The 21,110-nt window shown below is 33.6% G+C and overlaps 1 pseudogene; it reads right to left on the bottom strand.

Moving 5' to 3' along the window:
* Positions 1 to 21,110, bottom strand: part of LOC120199055 — a 40,193-nt pseudogene that overhangs the window by 5,175 nt on the left and 13,908 nt on the right.

The raw sequence follows: 21,110 nt of genomic DNA, 5'->3' as shown, positions 1-21,110 counted from the left end.
CTTTTAAGGATCCATAAGGTCTAATGATTGTAGGACTGAACTATACTATACTATACAGAGAATCTTATTCGAAACAAGACATTAATAAATACTTTATCACTTATCTAGAAATTCCATTTTTTTCTTTAAATATATATATAGAACTTCTGTTAACTATCCACTATCTTAATTTTTTTTTTCACTTTTCTTCAACTTCTTTGATCCAATCCGTCCATACAAAATCTCAATATTTCTATTCAACTAACTTAATAGTTTCCAGCATTTCTTTTACACAATGTCACAAAAAAAAACTATTTTGATATCTTTCTTTACTTGCAAACCTACTACTCATTAAACAAACTCAATAATAACTCTTCCTATGACAACATTATCTTACTTTAAATCTTTAACTTTCCCTTCGTGGTTGCAATTACTAAACTTATTTTCAATCAACAAGGAATTACATTCATTTCTATCTTTTCACTCATTCGATTCTACACCTTTTAATCTTTATAAATTCGTATAAATATAATGTCGCTCATCATGGAAATAATAAGGTTCCATCCATATGGTAATCTCAATCCTTATCACTCCACATCATGAGTCCGTTGATTTCTTTCATCCATCTCTAATGACTTACAACATAAACCAAACATTTATTCTTATACCATCTTCATCCAAATTATTATACACCTTTCTTTCTAAATTTTACTCATATCAATCTTGAAATTGATGTCAATACTCTCTTTTTTTCATCTCAAAAGTAACATACTTATCTTTAACAACTTGATTAGAGAGAATACTATCATTCAAATATATCTCAAGTTTCCTTCATACATCTAAATAAACCCTTATCTTTTTTACTATATTTACATGGCTGAGAAACACAACCTTAAACCAATACATGTTACACTTGGTTAACTTAGTCTGACATTCTTTTTCCGATCTTTTAAACTCTATTATACGCTCCCCTTTGCATAATTAATTTTTTTTCTAATACGATACTTTAAGAAAACTTTATCGTCTTCATAAAATTTAATTTATTTCTACCTCAAGTCTGCCTAATACTTCTGTCGATTAGATGTCATCTTGAAATTATCTTAAATTATCTTTACTTTATCCTCAACCACTTTCAATAAATCCTGGAAAATAAAATTATGATCCTTTAACTTGAACCAAATTAATGATGTCCGACATTTTCTCCCAAATAAAACTTCATACAGAGTCATCTTAATACTCAATTGATAATTATTATTATAGACAAATTCTACTAAAAGTAAATAATTTTCCCATGATTCTTTGAACTCAATCATAAATACCCTTTTTAAAGTATGAATAATCTGTTAAACTCACTATTTGTCTATGCATAGATATCAATGCTACAATTAATTTAAATTCCTAAGACCTTTTCAAAGATTTCCACAACTTTGAGATAATCTGAAATCTTCATCAGATATAATTAAGACATACAATTTACAAAATCCAACAATCTTTTCATATAACCTTACATACTTATCCAAGAAATATTTACCTCAGTATGATAAAGGATACTAACTTAATCAGTTTCTTCATAAACCTCCAAATTTAGTCTCTACTGAAATTCTGATACAAAATTCATAACTCTTTATCCTTTCCACTTAGAATTGAATTTTTTTTAATTTTATACCAAACTTATACTTTACACCTCATCATAACCCTTTTCATTCTTAAACCTTTAAACTCTATCATTTATCACAAATCAAAATCTCCTTGCAATCTAAATAATTTCATTCATTTTTTTACTCCATTACGTTTTTCATATCTATATGAAAAACATCATAATAACACTTATACTTATATTTGATTACTAATATTTATCACATTTTCATAACCTTAATTAACATTATTTTCACATAACTTTATTCTTTATCCTTTCTCATACTTGCATTATTTTTATTCCTTAGAGCGCCTTTTAAAACCTGTAAATACTCTTCTCATTGCCTTAATCATATATATATATGATCCAAATACCTAACCATATTCAAATCCATATTCATTCTCATGTATCATGAAATTTTATTTGTTCACTCTCAACATTTCAACATCTTTCATCTTATAAAATAATTACTGACATATCTATTTCTTAAACTTTTTTCGAAACAATATTCACATCAATAAATCTTCCATTATTCCCATTACAACATTTATTTACCATATTTTAGCTCAACTGCATAGCAACTAAATTATCTCATCTAAATTCTCCACTTTATAATAGTGGATATCCTTTAACATTATTTAATAGCACCTTAATTTTTTTAAACGAAATCTTTAATTTTTAATCTAGGGTACAACCCTTATCCACTCAATCATATACCATATTTTCAATCAAATTATTATTATTATATATATATATATATATTTTCCAATGATATCTTACTCAACTTTTCAAACTTGGACTTTTACTCACACGCAATATTATTTCTCTGATTAAAATCGAACATTATAGCTTCCTTTATCTTATAAATTGTTCACTGACTTACTCATTCTCAAACTTTTCTATTACTCTATATCTTCTCTTGAACATTCAAATCCTTATCTCACATACACATACTTAAACTCATTTATATCCCTTTAAAATAATTTTCTTGCTTCAATTATCATAACTTCTAACAAAGCTTTTAACCCAATTCACAAAGGTTGTCTTTAACCCTAACTTATCATCAATTAACTCCTTATTTAATCTTCAAATATCAGACCCTACTGCTTTATTATGTCTGATTCTCATCTGATTTGATTCTGTGGCGGAGAATACAACTAATTCATATCTGGTTTGAAGTTGAAAGCCAGAATCTCTATCTTTCTTTAATGGTGCTTAATTCTATTAAACACTAATTCTCTTAATCGTCTTAAATTTTTTCTCTTCAATTCTTTTATTCTTAGCTCTTTATAGAATTTTAACGTGATTAATCATTTCTTGAATTGAGAACAATTTCAAAACCAGTAACACTCTTTTAATTTAAGGCGCAAGCCCTAAACAACCAATCACATGTTCTTCCTTATCCTTCCTAATCAAAATTAACACAACAATAAATATGTTTAACTTATTAAACTTATACTCATACACATGCATGTGTAACTTCTTTGTTAATCTCATATATTCGATCTTCATTTGTTTTATGAACTGATCATTCATGTACTTATTCATAAATTCTTCTACAAATGATAACCACATCACTTGATATTTTAACATTCTTATGGTGACATTTATTCACCATACTTCTAGCTTATCTACGTAGTAATAAAACTACTCAATTTAACTTCTCCACTTTGGAGAAATGAAAATTTTATAATATTATCTTCCTAATATTTAATCAAATTTCCATAACAATGGAACATTTCTCAAATTCACCCTTAAACTCGGGTGTTCTCAACTCTTTTCAAAACATTAATTCTATGAATTATAGAAGTATAAAATTAAAACACATCATAATAGCATTAAACATCATGAATCACTCTCTAATCTTATACATGCATTCCTTGAGGTTTTTGCTCTTCTCCCTGCCTGGCCAGGGCAGGTGAATGCTATTACCTTCAGGTCTATCACCTTGTATTTCACTTTAGAAACTCTTATGATCATATATCTAATATAACATACTATTTTAATTCTATTAGCAAGACAGTACACTTACTATTCCATCAGATCAGAGGTTTTCACTATTTTGTTGGCATGTATATCTTATAAAACACTTTAGACTCCGGTTTATGACGAGAATAGACTAAACCTTAGCTCTGATGTCATTAACTGTAACACCCCAACCCGTACCCGACCCGAATACGAGTCTGAGGTGTCACATTGACTTTTCAAACCTTGACACTTAAAGAAAACCCCCGGGGAATTTAAAACTTTATTTAAAACAAAATACTTTAATTTACATAAAAGAGACCACAAAATACAAACTTGATCAGAGTACTCATAATTAACGACTTATTACATGCCAACACTCTATACACAACAAAATATATACTTTGTCGATTACTTCTGATATGATCTTCTAGTAATAATACTGTCCTTGCTACTTCTATTCTTGCTCTTCACGTTTCTTGGTACCTACGTGTAAATCACTTACAAGCTAAGTCATAGACTTAGTGAGGCAATAAATAAACATGTAACAGTAGATTCATGAATATGCATTCTTACCATTTGATCATGATATTTCAATATGCATGGATATATTTCCTACGACATATATAATCAAGTCATGCACACATGAAACTTACCTTTTTGCATCACTTTCACTTTAATTTATATTTCAATTGCTGTTGTTGTTGCCCATGTATATTATTGAGAATAGAGGTATGTGAGTACATTGAGGTTGTGCACTAATGCTGTCACCACAGCTCGTATAAATTCCCTCATGGGGCACTGAACATTTGTTCAGTATTTGTCCCGAAGGACTGCTATATATGTCCCGTAGGACCACTACGTCCCGAAGGACTACAATACCCTCGACTCTTGGCATGCCAACTATACCTATAGCTCTCGTATCATATACTATGGGTATTTATTATGAATATATTTCTCATCACTTGTTCTTTCTCTTCTGTCACATACCACATGTATGTGTAACCATGTATTTCATATCATATCACATATATCACGTATTGCATATTCATATGTCATTTCATATTTCACATAGCTTATTTCATTTCACATTGGTCATATCTCATAGCATATATCACATATGCATATAATCATGTATATCATATCATATCACATGTATCTTTTGTTTATGCATATCATGTATTTATGTACATATAAGAATCACATATCAAATAACATTTTAGGAGTCACTTCTTACCATAGTAACTCCATCATTGGCTCATCGCAAGCCAATGTTCGTTCAATAATATAAGTACAATTAAAATTTCACTCACCTTAACCTTGTTTGATTTGAATCAATTCTAATCCTTTGATTATTCCAGAACTTGTTTAGGCTCAATATCTACATAAATATAACATTTCAAAACAACTATCAGAAGCCTAAACCTTAACCTTGATGTTAACAACTTAAGCCAGATTATTGAACCAAATTTCATTTTTCCTTTAGGGGGAATCGATTCCCCCCCAGGGGGAATCGATACCCCCTGAACATACTGGAAATTTTTTGTTCAAGAAGGGAAATCGATTCCCCTTCATAGGTATCGGTTCCCTCTACCCAGAAATTGTACTTTAAGCCCGAAAATCATCAATTCTTCTATTTTAAACCCCTATCATGTCATTAAACTCAACTACCATTACTTAAACCAACTTATATCCATGAAAATCATCTATAACTTTAAAATCCTATCCTTCATATGTAATTCAAGAATCATACTCAAATTTCAATATGTTCTAAATAAAATTCTAATACTTCATATTCCTTAATTAGCATGATGACAAGTCAAATTTAACTTCAAATTCAACTTATCAACTCTTTTCCATGATTTCATATAAAAACTCATTTTCTTAAATCTATTATAACTTCTTCATCTTTTGATTATAAGACAACTTAAGCTTTCCTTAAGCTTAGTTATCATATAATCATCAAAATCTAACCTTTAATTTAACAAATAATCAACAAATCAGATACCTTTGCTTAGCTTCCACGGTTGGGAGAAGAAGAAAGGAAGAAGAAAGAGTTTTCAGATAACTCTTTCTCCCACCCCCACGTGATTCATTCATATTATTGGGGAAAAATATCTTTCATGCTAAATGACCATTTTGCCCTTTAATTCTTTGGATAATTACTATAAACGTTTAAGAAATATTTCCGAACAAATCATTGAACTATTCAATCATCTTACTTTAATCACCAAATTCTCAATCCCACTAAGCCTAATGAAAAAAAAGAGGCTGAAGGGAAAGGAAGCATTTTCTATTAGTCTGACTCTTTGTCCTAATGCATATATCCCTGATGGTAGTATTGAATGTACTAAAAAGACTGAGTTAAAGGTTGGGAATGATGAGGAGTTATCTGTGCATAACCTTCAAAAGAATACTGATACTCTTGTGGTTGATGTTGGCCAGGCTAAGTTGGTTCCAGTTGATAAGGTGAAACAGTCTGCAAGTGGTGTACAAGCTATGCAGCTGGCAGGGGGCATGGTAGTTTCTGGTGGTATGCAAGATGTTCCTGTTGGAGGTGAATTTCCTTCCTTGCAAGATTCCATGGTGATCAAGAAGAAAGTTAAAGGGAGGAGAAAAGATAATATTGGCTCCTTAAGCAAACTGGAGGTGCTGGCAGGTGGTGGTGGTCATGACTGTAAGCCTCGAGTAGCTGCTATGGGAGTCACTGTGCTCCTCAATGAGATTAAAGCAAAAAAGAAGGATATGGTTGAGAATGTTAAAGCTAATGATACTAGTGTAGGAGTTGGTAGTCGAGGTCCTCCTATTCATGCTTAATGTTGATTTGCTTCTGGAATGTGAGGGGTATTAATAACTCCCTCAAGTAAAGAAAAGTGTTCAATAAATTACAGAGCTTAGGGGTGGAGGTGATTTGTCTCATGGAGACTAGAATTAGAGAAGTCAATATTTCTAAGTGGTTTGATGCTCTATTTGATGAGTGGAATTATGAGGCTAATTATAATTTCATTGATGGAGGTAGAATTTGGATATTGTGGAAGAAGGGATTACATTTCTATGTTGTTGAGGGATCAAACCAACCCCTTACCATCCTTGGTGACATTGCTGACCACAAAGTTTTTATTAATGCAGTTTATGGCAGTAATAATAGCCAAATTAGGAGAGGACTATGTGAATACTTGAGAAACTTGGAGAATGATGTTGGTACTTCTTTTTGGGTAGTTGGGGGTGACTTCAACATTGTATCTGAGGTTAATGAGAGTTCTGATTGTGATTCGGGGTCATATTCTTCATCTAATATGGAAGAATTACAGGGTTGCATGGAGGACTTGGAGCTGGAAGATCACCCTTTTGTAGGGCATATTTTCACTTGGTCTAACAAAGAAGAAGGTTCGTACTTGGTCAAGAAACTAGATAGGATTCCTATTAATCCTAAGTGGTTGTTGGATTTTCCATTCTCCTTTGCTAAGTATAAGGCTCTTGGAGTATACGATCACTGTTTGGAAATTATTTGGACTCAAAAAGAGGCTCAGGTTCATAAACTGAAGCCTTTTAAGTTTTTCAATTGCTGGACTGCAAGTGAGAATTTTCTGAGCAGTGTTAAAGCTTCCTGGTTACATCACTGTGATGGTAATGCTATGTAGGTGTTGTTTTGCAAATTAAAGAGATTGAAGCCTATTTTGAAGGATTTGAATAGGACTCATTACTCTGATATTTCTTCTAGAGTAGCTGCTAAAAGAGCTGAACGGAAACATATTCAACTTTCTAACTACCCTGCTGCTAATCATTCTGGGATGGAGGAGGAGAAGAAATTGCAAACTGCTTTAGTTGACTTGGAAATGGCTGAACTGGATTTCTATAGACAGAGAGCCAAGGTTCACTGGCTGCTGGAAGGTGACTTAAGCACAAAGTTTTTTCACCAGAAAGTTGAGTCTCAAAAGAAGAAGAACACTATTAGAGTTCTTAAGAATGAGAATGGGCAATTGCTAGAGAAATTTGATGACATGGTTGCTGAGCTGGTGGATTTTTACAGTAGGCTTATAGGGGCTGCTGACCCTTTGGTTAAGAGTTGCTATCCTGAATGGTTAAAATATATATTGAACTATTCCTTGCCTGCTAGTGCCGAGAGGATACTAGAAGGTGAGATTTCAGACAAGGAAATCAAGGAGGCTTTATTCAGACAGGGGAGGGATAAGAGCCCAGGCCCAGATGACTACACCTTCTGGTTTTTCAAGGCAGCTTGAGAGATTGTTAATAGAGACTTTCTAAATGCAGTGAGGTACTTTTTTCAGTCCTCTTATCTCCTTCCAACATTTAATGCTACTACCATTGTCTTAGTGCCTAAGTCTTTGAATTCAAGCATTGCTAAGGAATTTAGGCCTATATCTTGTTGCTCTGTTGTGTATAAAACAATCAATAGAATCTTGGTTACTAGGCTTGCCAAGTTTTTCCCTGGTATGTTTTCTTCTAGTCAATCTACTTTTGTTAAGGGCAGAAGCATCACTGATAACACATTGCTAGCACAAGAAATAGTTAGGGGTTATACAAGGAAGAATCTCTTCCCAAAGTGTGCAATTAAAGTTGATTTGCAGAAAGCATTTGACTCAATCAGTTGGGATTTCCTGATGAATATTCTTGATGGTATGGGACTTCCTAAAAAATTTTGTGGATGGATTAGTACCTGTGTGACAACTCCTAGGTATTCAATAGTTTTGAATGACAACTTAGTAGGATACTTGAGAGGTGCAAGAGGTGTTAGGCAAAGGGACCCATTGTCCCCTACCTATTTGTGTTTGTGACGAATTTTCTTTCTAAAATACTTGATGTTGCTGCCAGGAATGGAATATTTGGATTCCATCCAAGGTGTAAGAGGATCTCTCTTACACATTTATGTTTTGCTGATGAATTGTTGTTGTTTTGTCATGGTTCATTGGACTCAGTGTTGGGGTGCTTAGCATCTTGGATAAAATCTATGATTTGTCTGGACTTAAGTTAAATGCCTTGAAGACTGAGATTTACACTTGTGGAATTTCTGGGGGTGAAGTGGAACAAATAAGAAATGCAACAGGCTTCAGAGTTGGACAACTCCCTGTTAAGTATTTGGGGGTGTCTTTGGTGACTAGGAAGCTTTCTGGGACTGATTGTAAAGCATTATGTGATAAGATCAAGGGCAAATTGAGGCAGTGGTCTAGTAGGAAACTAAGCTTTGGAGGGAGGTTGCAGCTCATTAAAACTGTATTGTTTAATATTTTCTCCTACTGGAGCAGGCAGCTTATTCTGCCTAAGGAAGTTATCTTGAACATTGAAAGGCTGTGTATGAGGTTCTTTTGGAAGGGCAATGACTCCCCTGCTCGAGGTGCCAGAGTAAGATAGAGTTAGATCTACTCACCTAAATTAAAGGGAGGTTTGGGACTTAGAAGCTTGGCTGGTTGGAACAAAACCTGCTGTCTGGTGCTTATTAAAAATTTACTGGCTGGTGAAGTCTCTCTGTGGATAGCCTGGATTAAGTCTTACTGCTTTAAGCAAGATGATTATTGGAACGTTGTAATCAAACCTCATTTCAGCTAGACTCTTAGGAAGCTTATCAAAAATAAGAGAACAAGTTGGTTGTTTGTTTACTGTTACTACTAATTGGTCTCAAGTTAGGGGTGGTTGGATATGGGACAAAATTAGAGATAGGAATGACAAAGTGGTTTGGCATCGACTTATATGGTTCCCTGCACACATCCCTAAGTTTTCTTTGATTACTTGGATGGCTATTCTCGACAGGTTACCAACTAAGGAGAGATTAGCTCGTTTTGCAACGATGACTGATGCTCGATGTGGGTTCTGTGAGGTTGATTTAGAATCAAGAAGTCATCTCTTCTCGGATTGTGTATACCCGGGGAGAGTCTGGGATGCTATCCTGCAAAGCTGTGGATTGCAGCAGCAAAGCCTGAGCTGGGATGACCAACTGTGTTGGTTGAATAGAAATTTAAAAGACAAGTCTCTGCTAGTTCATATTCTTAAACTAGCTTGGACAGGGTACATTTACTTCATATGGGAGGAGCGTAATCGAAGAATTTTTAGAGGATTGTCTCGCTCGTTTACTGCTATTGTAAATGCTATCAAAGAGGCAGTTAGAATTTAATTGTATAGATACAATATAAATAGGTTGGATACTGTAAAAGTTAATTATGTACTGATTGGGGACTTGTATAGCTGGTTTGTTCTCTTGTAGTAGCTTGCTGCTTCCTTGGATGAATACAATGATTGATTATCCAAAAAATAATAATTCTTATGGGATTTCTATAATTTTTGGAGATAATTATTTTGGAGATATGTAATATTTTTTGGAGATTTCCATAATTTTTGGAGTTTATGTTGCAGATATAGTTTTGTAAAGGAGTTGAAAGAGTGTTTTGTTATAGGATTAATTAGAAAATAAGTGTCCAAACAATACAACTTTTTCCAAAATAGGTGGCCAAACTTTTTTTTCGATTCATCAAGGTGCCTAACATTACCACTTTAGGTGTCCCGACTGTAACGTTCGTTAAAAAACTCTGTTAAGTGACATGTGTCACATTTTGGTAGTTTTGAGAATTTTATTTTTTAAAAAAATTAAAAAAACATTATTATATTTAAAATAACCCTAATTTCTCTTAAATTACAAAAAGCTCTAAATCTCTAACCCATCGACTCATCTTTCTCGGTCATGACTAACGCCGTCGGTATCGTCCTTGCCATCTTCATAGTCAGACATCGTCATCCTTGTCACCGATTGGCAGTCGGGATCACGTGGGGTCGCACTTTGTAATATCGGGGTTCGTCGAGGTACACACATCGATTGAATCTTATTCTAGTGAATTTTCATGGGGTTATCAATCTTCAGGCGGAGGTGAAGTCAAGTGGAGGTTCATCAACGGTAAAGGGCGACAATCGATGTTGCTTTAGGGGTTGAAATAAGAGTTTTTAAAGTTTTGGGTTTTAAAAAAATCAAAATTCTTGTCTTTTTTTTTAATATAACACTATTATTTTTAGTTTTAAATAATTTTTTTTTTTTAAAATTAGCAAAATTTAACGGCCGTTAACAATTGAAAAAAGTTTTGGCACCTATTTGGAGGAAAATATATTCTAGACACTTATTTTCTAATTAAGCCTTTGGTATATATCGGGCTTTGATATCTATATAAGGTTTTGTGATATATGTTATATCATGTATTTATACTCTCTATGTTTCTATTTTTATAGTAAATTATTATTCATCTCGTTCGTGGAGGTAGACAAACCCAAACCACGTAAAATATTGTCTTTGTATGTCTTATTTTACGTTGATATTGCTTTGGACATTTTTCCTCTCTTAAATACCTAACAATATTCATATATTCGATTTACAATTTTCATCCTTGAATCAATTTAGTTTTAAGTTATACTCTTCTTCTCTTCGTTCTCAACCTTCAACTATTCAGAGTTTCTAAAGAGGCTCTGATCATTTAAGAACTCGTAAAGAAAAGAATAAGCTTCATGTGTGAATTTTGATTTTCACCTTTTCCCTATTCTTTTTTAGTTTTATTTGTGCATTTTTGCTAATGTGGTTTTATTACTGCTTTGGTTTAGTTTTATAGATCTGGTAATCGGCCAAGTTGTAGTTTAGGTTGGTTCGGAGTTCAACGACTAGTAGAGGGATAAAGGTGATTTCGATTTTGACTGAGGTAAGGCAATGAGTGTTGAATAGAGCAAGGTTGAGCCAGGACAAATATCGTCTCACATATGTACCGATTTCGACTGTGAGCCTAATAATCACCATATGAATAATTTAAAATTTTGTCAATTACTTCTCTGCATTTAATATTTTTACCTTTGCTGTTAAGGATCAAAATAGATTGGATTGCTTTTATGTAAAACTGAGCAACTACCTTGATGGATGAGACTATACCAACAAGGTTGAAATCACCAAAAGATGGCCATAAGTGGAGCTTTCAATTGTGCTTCAACCATTGAGGCAAACACTGCTATTGCTCTAAAAAGTTGTTTTTAGCCCAAAGTAGAAGCAACGTATGACAAACCAATAGGATGATAATCGACATCACTTTGGGCTAATTGGGAATTCTAAAACATAGATACTTTAGTTATCTTTTGATAAAGATGACACATCGCTAAACCACACAGAATAGCTTCACCTCAAATCCTGCGCTTCTGTATTCTGTCAACCTCTAAAAACCAAATATTGTTATGCAGAAGGAATGAAGGAACTCATTTGGCTAAAACTTTGTTTTCAATACAAGTCTAGAAGAATACGACTTTGAGTCTATAATTTGGTTAGCAACTGCCAGGGCAGCCTTTCCATTAATGATAATGAATTCAAAATCCAAGCAACTCTCCTACAAAAAAAAAAATTACTAAAATTAAGTTTAAATTTATATTCGATACATGAATTACACACTTTTTTTAAATTGATACTTGAAAAAATTAGGGTAAAGAACACAAATGATTCCTCGGCTATAGGATACTACTTTATTAAGTCATTTGATTATTAAAAGTTATAAAATGTTCTTTCGATTATAGAATGTTGCTTTGTTAAGTCATTCTATTATTAAAGCTATATAATGGTCACCTAACTATTCGTTATATTCCAAATTCGTCATTTTTCAAACTCGTCATTTGTTAACATAATAACTTGATATGATAGCCGTTTAAGATTCTAGGATCAAATTTTATTATATCACCGTCAACATGTTAGCGTTCAACTCAGAATATCATGAATTTTTTAACAAAAATAAACAAGTAGGGAATATAATGAATAGTCAGTTGATCATTTTATAACTTTTAATAGTCGAGAGACTCAATAAAGCAACACTCCATAGTCAGAGGACAATTTTATAACTTTTAATAGTTTAAGGACTTAATAAAACAATACCCTATATAGTCGGGGGACCGTTTGTGCACTTTGCCCAAAAATTATTCCTAAATTAGGTATATAAACTTTAATTCCATGTGCTATTTTAGTAATTTTATTAACTACGTTAACTTTTGAATCTTGATGACATATAACATAAGCTTATATCACATACTAATGATGATGTCATTATATATTTTTTATTAAAAAATCCCTTTTTTTCGATAAGTAAGGAAACAACTAAGCTAACTAAACGATTCTATGCTGCATTCTTCTACCTTCAGTAGATCCCTTGTGCCTTCCGGGGGTGCTGGAAATGTGTGAACTCTACCCATTTGAGCTTGCTTCAGTTTTGCCATACGGTCTGCTATTCGGTTACCTTCACGATGAATGTGATTGATCTTGATCTCTCATTCGTTTTTCAACATCTTGTGGACATGGTGCCCTATCGAAAGATCCATACTCATCTACTCCTTCCTATGCATGTTATTTCATCTCTTTATTACCTACCTCGAGAATCATTTTTCTCTCACTAAACTCCCATGCTCCTTAAAAAAAAAAAAGGAATTTACAAAATTCTAACGAGACAAAAACATATTTTTAATAGAAAATAAATAAAAAAATTAAAATATATAATAATTTTAAATTTTAAAGAGAACAATTATTTCAGTCACATCCTCCCGATCCATTCGGGAGTAGTTAATACTACCCAGATCTTAAACTGTGTTGATAATAGTATCTCTGATGATATGAATTAGCAGGTGAAGATACTCATTTTTTTCATTTAAATATTATTTATATTATTATTATTATTATTATTATTATTTTATTATTAATAAATATTATTACAGGCCCAAATTACAAACCAGACCGGAGGCCCAATTACAACCCATATTGGCCCAGACCCAACTTGGTCCAGGCCCAGTTAAACCGAAACCCTAAACTGATTAGGGTTTCATCATTTTCAGCCGCCATCATCAATTTCAGCCGTTGGATCTGGTTTGATCCAACGGTCCACAGTTTGCTAGAGGAAACCCTAGGGTATCATCACCCTAGGGACACGTCGTTGCTTCCCTTACTGTTGCCATCCCTCCGCCTCAGGAAGCTGCTGCCACCGCTTCAACAGAATGCTCCAGAAGATCCAGCTGCCCCCCACACGTCGCGGCTATGGGGTGAGTCACCACATAGCTCGGTGACTCACCGAACTCCACCCTTAGGACCGGTCCGAGACAAGCGCCGGTGATGGCTATAAAGCCATCACCCAACCTGCAAAGGAAACAACAACCAGCAAAAACAGAGAAAAAAAAAGGAAGAGGAGAGGAAGAACGGAGAACAGAAAAAAAACCCACAACACAGCAACCAAAAACAAAAGAAAAGAAAGGAGAGAAGCTTACCGAGGAAGCCACGACCGCCAGACCTCTTCAAACGTCACCAAAACCTTCGAAAATCGAAGGTATTTTCTTAGATTTGCTCCGATCGGGAGCTATTTAGGAAAAAAAAGCACCGGAACCGTCATTAGGACGGTCCGATCTACGTTGTGGTGTAAAAATAAATTTTTTCGGCCACCGGATGCGGTGGCCGGCGGTGGGAATTACGGTGGCAGACGACTGCCGCCCGGTGACCGGCTTCCCTCCGGTGAGGGAAGCTAGAGAGAAGCCAGAGAAAACTCTGGCTCTCTCTCTGTTTGAGAGAGAAGAGAAATGGGGAAATGAGAGATGGCCCTTCGGGCCAGCCGTTTCTGGCTTTAAATAGCCCTTCCCAAACGAAGCCGTTTTGGGGAGGGCTATTTGTGTAATTTTTTAAAGATTAAATCCCGTCCGCAGCCATCCTAACTTGTAATCTTTACATTTTAGTCACTAAATCAAATTTATAATCCTTTTAATTTGGTCTCTAAATTTTATTTATTTATATTTTAGCCCTTAACCGTATTTATAAATATTTAGGATAAATAACATATTTAATCCTTTAATTTTAATAAATAATATTTTAATCTTGAGTTTATATTTTTAATTTATTTTAATCTGATATTCAAATTTTATATAATTTTATTTTAGTCACTAAATTAATAAATAAGGAAAATAGCATGTTTAATCCTTATAATTTTAAATAATTAATTATGAATTAGGTATTTAATTTTAATTTTATTATAATTTAGTCACTAATTTTAAATATTTTCTTTTATTTTACTGCTTTTAAATATATAGTTCTAATTGTATTTTTATTGTTTTAATTTTACTTGTTTATATATTTAAATATTATTTTTATTATTATTATGTAGTCATATAAATATATATATAATAAATAATAATTTATATTTTTTTACATAAATTATTTTAATATTTATTTTTCAATATCGAAGAAAAGGGCAGTCTTAATACAACTGGATGTCCTATTCTGGTATTTTAAAATTAAATATTATAAAAAATTATAATTTAATTTTATTTAAATTATTATATTAATATTTATTAATATCGAAGAAAAGAGCTGTCTTAAGGCACCTAGAAGTCCTTTTCTGATATTTATAAATAAATAAATATTTTATATATAAAATATATATAAATTATTTTTTTCTCATAATTATAATTTTGAAATAATAGGATTATAAATTAAATATATTTTGAATTTTTAAATTTCTAATAATATAGACAATTTATAATTAAAAAGTACTAATTTTGGGCGTTGTAGGGGTGCTAATCCTTCTCTAAACGTAACCGACCACGAATACCTTTTTATTATTAAAAAGAAAGAATTTTTGGTTATAAACGCAGATCAGTTCATCTTTTAACTGATGTTTTCTTAAAAACTCTGTTAAAAGATAATTTTTAGGTATTCGACCTACCTGACCCAAAAGGCCGATGGCGACTCCCAAATTATTTTCAAAACCATTTATTCACATCAATTTTCTCGCCAAATAAATATTTCGTGCCCGGACGAAAACCGGTTACGACAGCTTGGCGACTCCGCTGGGGACGGTCAAACTTTTAAAATCAATTATAAATTGTCTCTATTAATTATAAATTAAAAAATTCATATATTTGATTTATAATTCTTTCTTTTCAAATTTTTTTTATATACTTATTATTTTCATAGTATTTATATATTTTCTTTTTTAATATTTCATTTTATTTGCAAGTATTTTATTTCATTATTTATTTTTTCTGTCAGAGGTTTGAACATTTCTCCTCACACACAACACTTGCATTGCATAACATAAAGCTCTATAATTGAGTTTGTCCCTTTTAAGTGGAAGTGAAAGCGACGTCTTCGTGAGAATTTATTCTCCGTGTTAGACCTAGCAAGTAACTTTTGGGGTTCATATGCTCTATGTCTTCGTGAGAATTTATTCTCCGTGTCAGGCATAGAGAAATGTATCCCCTCGAATTGAACTCGATCCACTTTAGTCTGTGATGTACTAGGATTGAGGGTTAGCAACCCAAGGGGGCACTAACAAGGACAATTCGGGTACCTTTATTCTTAGATCTGAAACCTTGCATATAATAAACCCTAGAAACTCTTTCGATCTGAAGCCATGCCGAAATTTTGTCCAAAATAGGTGTACACACAGGAGAAATGAATTCTAACTTTCCTTTTAATTTATTTATTTATTTTCTTATTGATTAAATTACATGTAAATTTAAATTATTTAAATTATGAAAAAAGCATGTTTAAATAAAGATATTTAGGTAGATATTATTATTAAATTTCTTTATTATGTAAACTAATTCATTTTTTTTTGTGTTCTTTATTTCTTCTGTTTGCATAGCATCATATAGGATAAAAGGCATTGATCCTCGTGTTAATTGACTCATTGGAAAGCTTTCATCCATGGATAAAAAGTGTTCAAATCAAATAATTCTAAACTCAGAAGTAAGACAGTGGGCTGAGGACTTACAAAGACAAAGAGGAGACAGTCTGCAAGATGATTATGTATCGGACTTGGTCAGTTATGCTCCAGTTTCGCTAAAAGGAAATGACATGCAAGATTTGCGAAGCATTTGGGAAAATTGGGACTCAAACAAAAAATTGCAGTTTTATCAGACTTACGGAGACATCCCATATTTGCTCTATGTCGAAGTTGATGATGACTTACTTCGAGCCCTAATTCAATTCTGGAATCTAGGGTACAATTGCTTCACTCTCAAAAAGGAGGACTTGGTCCCTACTATTGAAGAGTACACAACTTTGCTACATATAGAAGGGGCTTTGGAGAATCGAATTTATTCAAAGTCAATTAAAACTCAACCCTTTCGAGTTAAATTAGCAAAGATTGTCGGAGTACGAGAAGAATGGGTGGCATCCCGTACAAAACAAAAAGGCGAAAGCGAAGGCATTGCTTGGACTAACATTAAAGAACTTATTCAGAGTCATCCAGACACTAAAGTATGATTCGATCTATTTGCTCTGGGTATGTATGGTATGGTCATCTTCCCAAAAGTATTGGGATATATTGAAGCTGCAGTAGTAGATTTGTTTGAGCAGCTACCAAAAAAGATTAATCTCGCTTCTGCAATTCTAGCAGAGACTTTCATATCGTTAAATGCTTGTAGAAAGCTAGGAGGTGGACGATTCTCAGGGTGTACCCAGTTGTTATATGTTTGGATCCGTAGCCATTTCTGGAGGACAGAAAAAGTTTCATACCGAGGCTTTAATACGGATTACTCACCATTAAAAGAATTTCTGGAGCAAGAATGGCCGAAAGAAATTAAGAAAGATATGTGGATTAATGCCTTTCGAAATCTGCAAAGCAATGACATTGTTTGGCGAGCCCCATGGCAAATCCAAAGAGAATTCTTTTATAAATGTGGTGATTACAATTGGATAATGCTGCTCGGATTGTGGGGAGGAATTGGATATGCACCACTTCTGGTCATAAGACAGTATGAAGGTCGTCAATTTGTACCTGTCACTGCTGGATTACATTCATCTGAGTTCGCATTCCACAGCAAAAATTATAAAAGAAATATCATGGAAGCCTTTACAGCTTGGAAAACAACTTTTTGTATCTGAGCTAAAGCAGCAAAAGAAATGCTAACTCCTGATTATGAGGAATGGAGATCTGTCAGGAAAAATGAAAATATTCCTCTACCAGATCAAAATGAGGATATCTCTATGGAAGATCGCATTAAGGTGGTTCCATCAGAGATTGAAATCCTGAGAGCTGAGTTTAAAGCAGAAAGAGAAGGTTGGTCGAAAGAATTAGAGCAAATGAGATGAGATAAAGCTATGTTGGGTGTTGACATTGACTTTCATTCATCACAATGTGCAATGTTGAGAGAAAACAAAGAAAAAGTTGATGGTGAATTTAGAGCATTAAAGAAAAATTACCAGGAGTTATATAAATCCCGGAAAGCATCAGGACCAAGCCAATCAACAGTACAAATGACCAGAGAATTGAACATCGAGAAAAGTCGAGTTGAAGATCTGAAAGGAAAGAATAGCCGTCTACTCAAAAGCCTTGAGAAAGGAAAGCAAAAAATGGAAGATTTTGAGGTTGACAGAAGAGAGCGAATTATAAAACACAAAGTTGAACACCGCGAGATCATGAATGAAATGCAAAGAGAAAGGGATCGAGCCAAAGATTTAGAAAAGATGAATAATGACATCTTTGATAAATTTGAAGATGAGAAAAATATCATGTTCAAGGGATTTGAATCTGAAATGAACCAGTTGATTGCCGAACTTGAAGTCAGAGGCCAAAAGATTGAAGCGTCCAATATTGAAAAAGAAAAATGGGAGCTGGAAAGAAAGAATTTCAACACCAAACTTGAGGTAGAGCAAGAAATGGCTAGCAATTGGATGCAAAGATGCAGAAACAAGAATGTTCAAATCCAGAAGTTTAATCAAAGAACGCAAGAAGCACGAACAAAACTTGAAGAAGATCTGGATCAGTCTAGAAACAAAAATACAGAGTTTAATGCTTACATTTTGCAACTTGAAGAGTCATTATTTCAAGAAAAGGTTCGTCTAGGACCTAATGATCTCAAAGAAAGTAATGAGGAAAGTGCTTCACTGCGAACACGCATTAGAGATCTTGAAAAAACTCTACACAATTGTCAAGTCAGAATCACTGAGTTAGAGCAAACTCTTGAAGGAACTAATGAACAATGGCAAAAGTCAACTGATTTCTATGTAGAAAGAAGTGAAGAAAGAAGTAATATGGTATTCGAGGCCATGGTACAAATGAGCGAAGTTGCTAGATATGTTGGGGAACTAGCTGTTGAAGCTAAAATAATTGAGCATCATGTTGATCCAGTTTCTAAGTTCGGAAAGAAGGTGTCATGGTTAATGAAAGAAATTATAGAGCTTAATAGGAAAGCTACGCCTTATCTGTAGTTATGAACTATTATAAAGAAACTTTTGTATGCCGATGAAAGTTGTTCTATGACAGTTAAACTTTTTGGGATCAATACCTTTTTGTATACATACATTTTGCATTCATTCATTATTCATTTCATGATTTTCTTTATGTATAATTTTTATTATTAAGATAAAATTCATTAATTAAAATTTGAAAAAAAATATAATAATATCAGAAGATTTTTCAATCGCAGTTATTCTGGCCAAAAGAGAAATACAACATCACTACGGTACTAGACAAGCTACTAAGAGAATTATGGAGGATAAAATACAACGTATTGAGGAACAACATAATAAAGAACAAGCAGAAATGAGAATGAAGCTAGAGAAAATTGAAGCCAGTATTGCAAATTCACAAGACAGCATGATGCAGAAAATAGAAGACATGTTTAAAAGGCAGGCTATCATTGGAAAAATGCATGAAAATCCTGTATCTTTCGACCAAGAACCTATGTATCCTTTAGGTTTTCCACCAGAACCAATTTATCACTCTGGTACTACACCTATACAAATCAATGCTCGTACATCAGCATTTCAAGAAGCCAAACCACATGAAAATCGACAAGTGGATCCTGCACCTTCAAGCAAAAATCCATTTATATCAGATGTGAAAATAGGGGATTTTAATACTGAGCATTTAATCCCAGATTTGAACGAGCTGAATGAAAAAGAAAAAGTAAATGAAGAATTACCAGACAGATCAAGAGCTTAGAAGAACGAATGAAATCCGTGGAAATAACTGAATCATTCTATGGGTTTGACGCTAGTGAGTTGAGTTTGGTTCCAGACCTAATCCTCCCCATTAAGTTCAAATCTCCCGAATTTGATAGATATGACGGTACCACATGCCCTTCATCCCACATTACTATGTTTTGTCGCAGAATGGCAGGATATATGAAAGATGAGAAATTGTTAATTCACTGCTTTCAAGATAGTTTGACAGGACCATCCTTAAAATGGTATACTCAATTGACCAAAGCCAACATTAGATCTTGGAAAGATCTGGCTAAAACATTCCTAGAGCAGTACCGCCACGTAACAGACATGGTCCCTGATAGATGGACTCTCCAAAATTTGGAGAAAAAGAATAACGAAACGTTCAGACAGTATGCTCAAAGATGGCGTGACACGACAGCCCAGGTTCAACCACCTTTGTCAGAAAAAGAGGCCACAGTAATATTTGTCCATACATTGAAAGCTCCTTATTTAAATCATCTAATGGGGAATGCAACCAGAAATTTTGCAGATTTGGTCATTTCTGGAGAACTCATTGAAAATGTCTTGAAAATTAGGAAAATTGAATCAAATGAATGATCTAGTTCCAAAAGATCTGTGTACCGGAAAAAAGAAAATGAAATCAACAATGCAAACTCTTACAACAAGGATTCATCGAAAAGTGTTACAATAACCCAGCCAAGGGTTAAGAAAGAGGAAACAAACACTAATCGAGCAGAGTCCAGAGGATCTCGAAAGGAAAATGAAAGGTTGTCTTTTACACCTTTACCAGTACCCTATGCAGAGATCTATGATTCGCTGATAAAAGCAGATGTCATACAGCCTTATCCTTTGGTTCCCATGCAACCACCATTCCCTCCATGGTATGATGTAAAGGCACATTGTGTTTACCATGAAGGAATTACGGGTTCTATTGAAAACTGTTTGGCATTCAAAAGGGTGGTTCAAAATTTGATCAACACTGGAAAGTTGGAATTCAATTCACCATCTACATTAAATCATCCATTGCCAAATCATGGAGATAAAAATGTGAATGCAATTCAGGAAGAGAACAGAAAGAAAGCAAAAACTGACATTTCTGAAATTAAATCTCCTTTTGTTTGGATATTTCAACAACTCTCTTTAGCCGGTATAATTCCACAACAATTCAGGCCAAAGCATAATGAAGGCAAGAATTATTGTGAATATCATCAAGAGAAGGGGCATGAATTCAAATATGTCTTGAGTTTAGGGATTTATTGCAAGAATTGATGAATATCGGAGAGATAGAATTCTTTGAAGAAGAACCAGGGAAAAAAGAAGATGATGTTTGTTCATCAGAGGATTCTAAACCTAGTCAGAGAACAAGTGATCCTGTGATCATTAATGTGAAATCATCTAAGGTGATTCCTGCACCAATAAAGCCGAAAGTAGTTATCACCACTCCTCTACCATTTCCATACAAGGATACTCGCAGAGTACCTTGGAATTATACTACCAATGTTTCAATGGTAGGAGGATCTGTTTCTCTAGAAAAAACAGAAGAGAAAATACAGAGTCTGGGTTCGACATCTGAAGCAGTGAGTG

This window comes from Hibiscus syriacus, unplaced genomic scaffold (genome assembly GCF_006381635.1).
Source record: "Hibiscus syriacus cultivar Baekdansim isolate YM2019G1 unplaced genomic scaffold, ASM638163v2 tig00005294_pilon, whole genome shotgun sequence".
In the NCBI taxonomy this organism is placed as follows: Eukaryota; Viridiplantae; Streptophyta; class Magnoliopsida; order Malvales; family Malvaceae; genus Hibiscus; species Hibiscus syriacus.
This window is presented reverse-complemented; position numbering and strand designations above follow the sequence as displayed.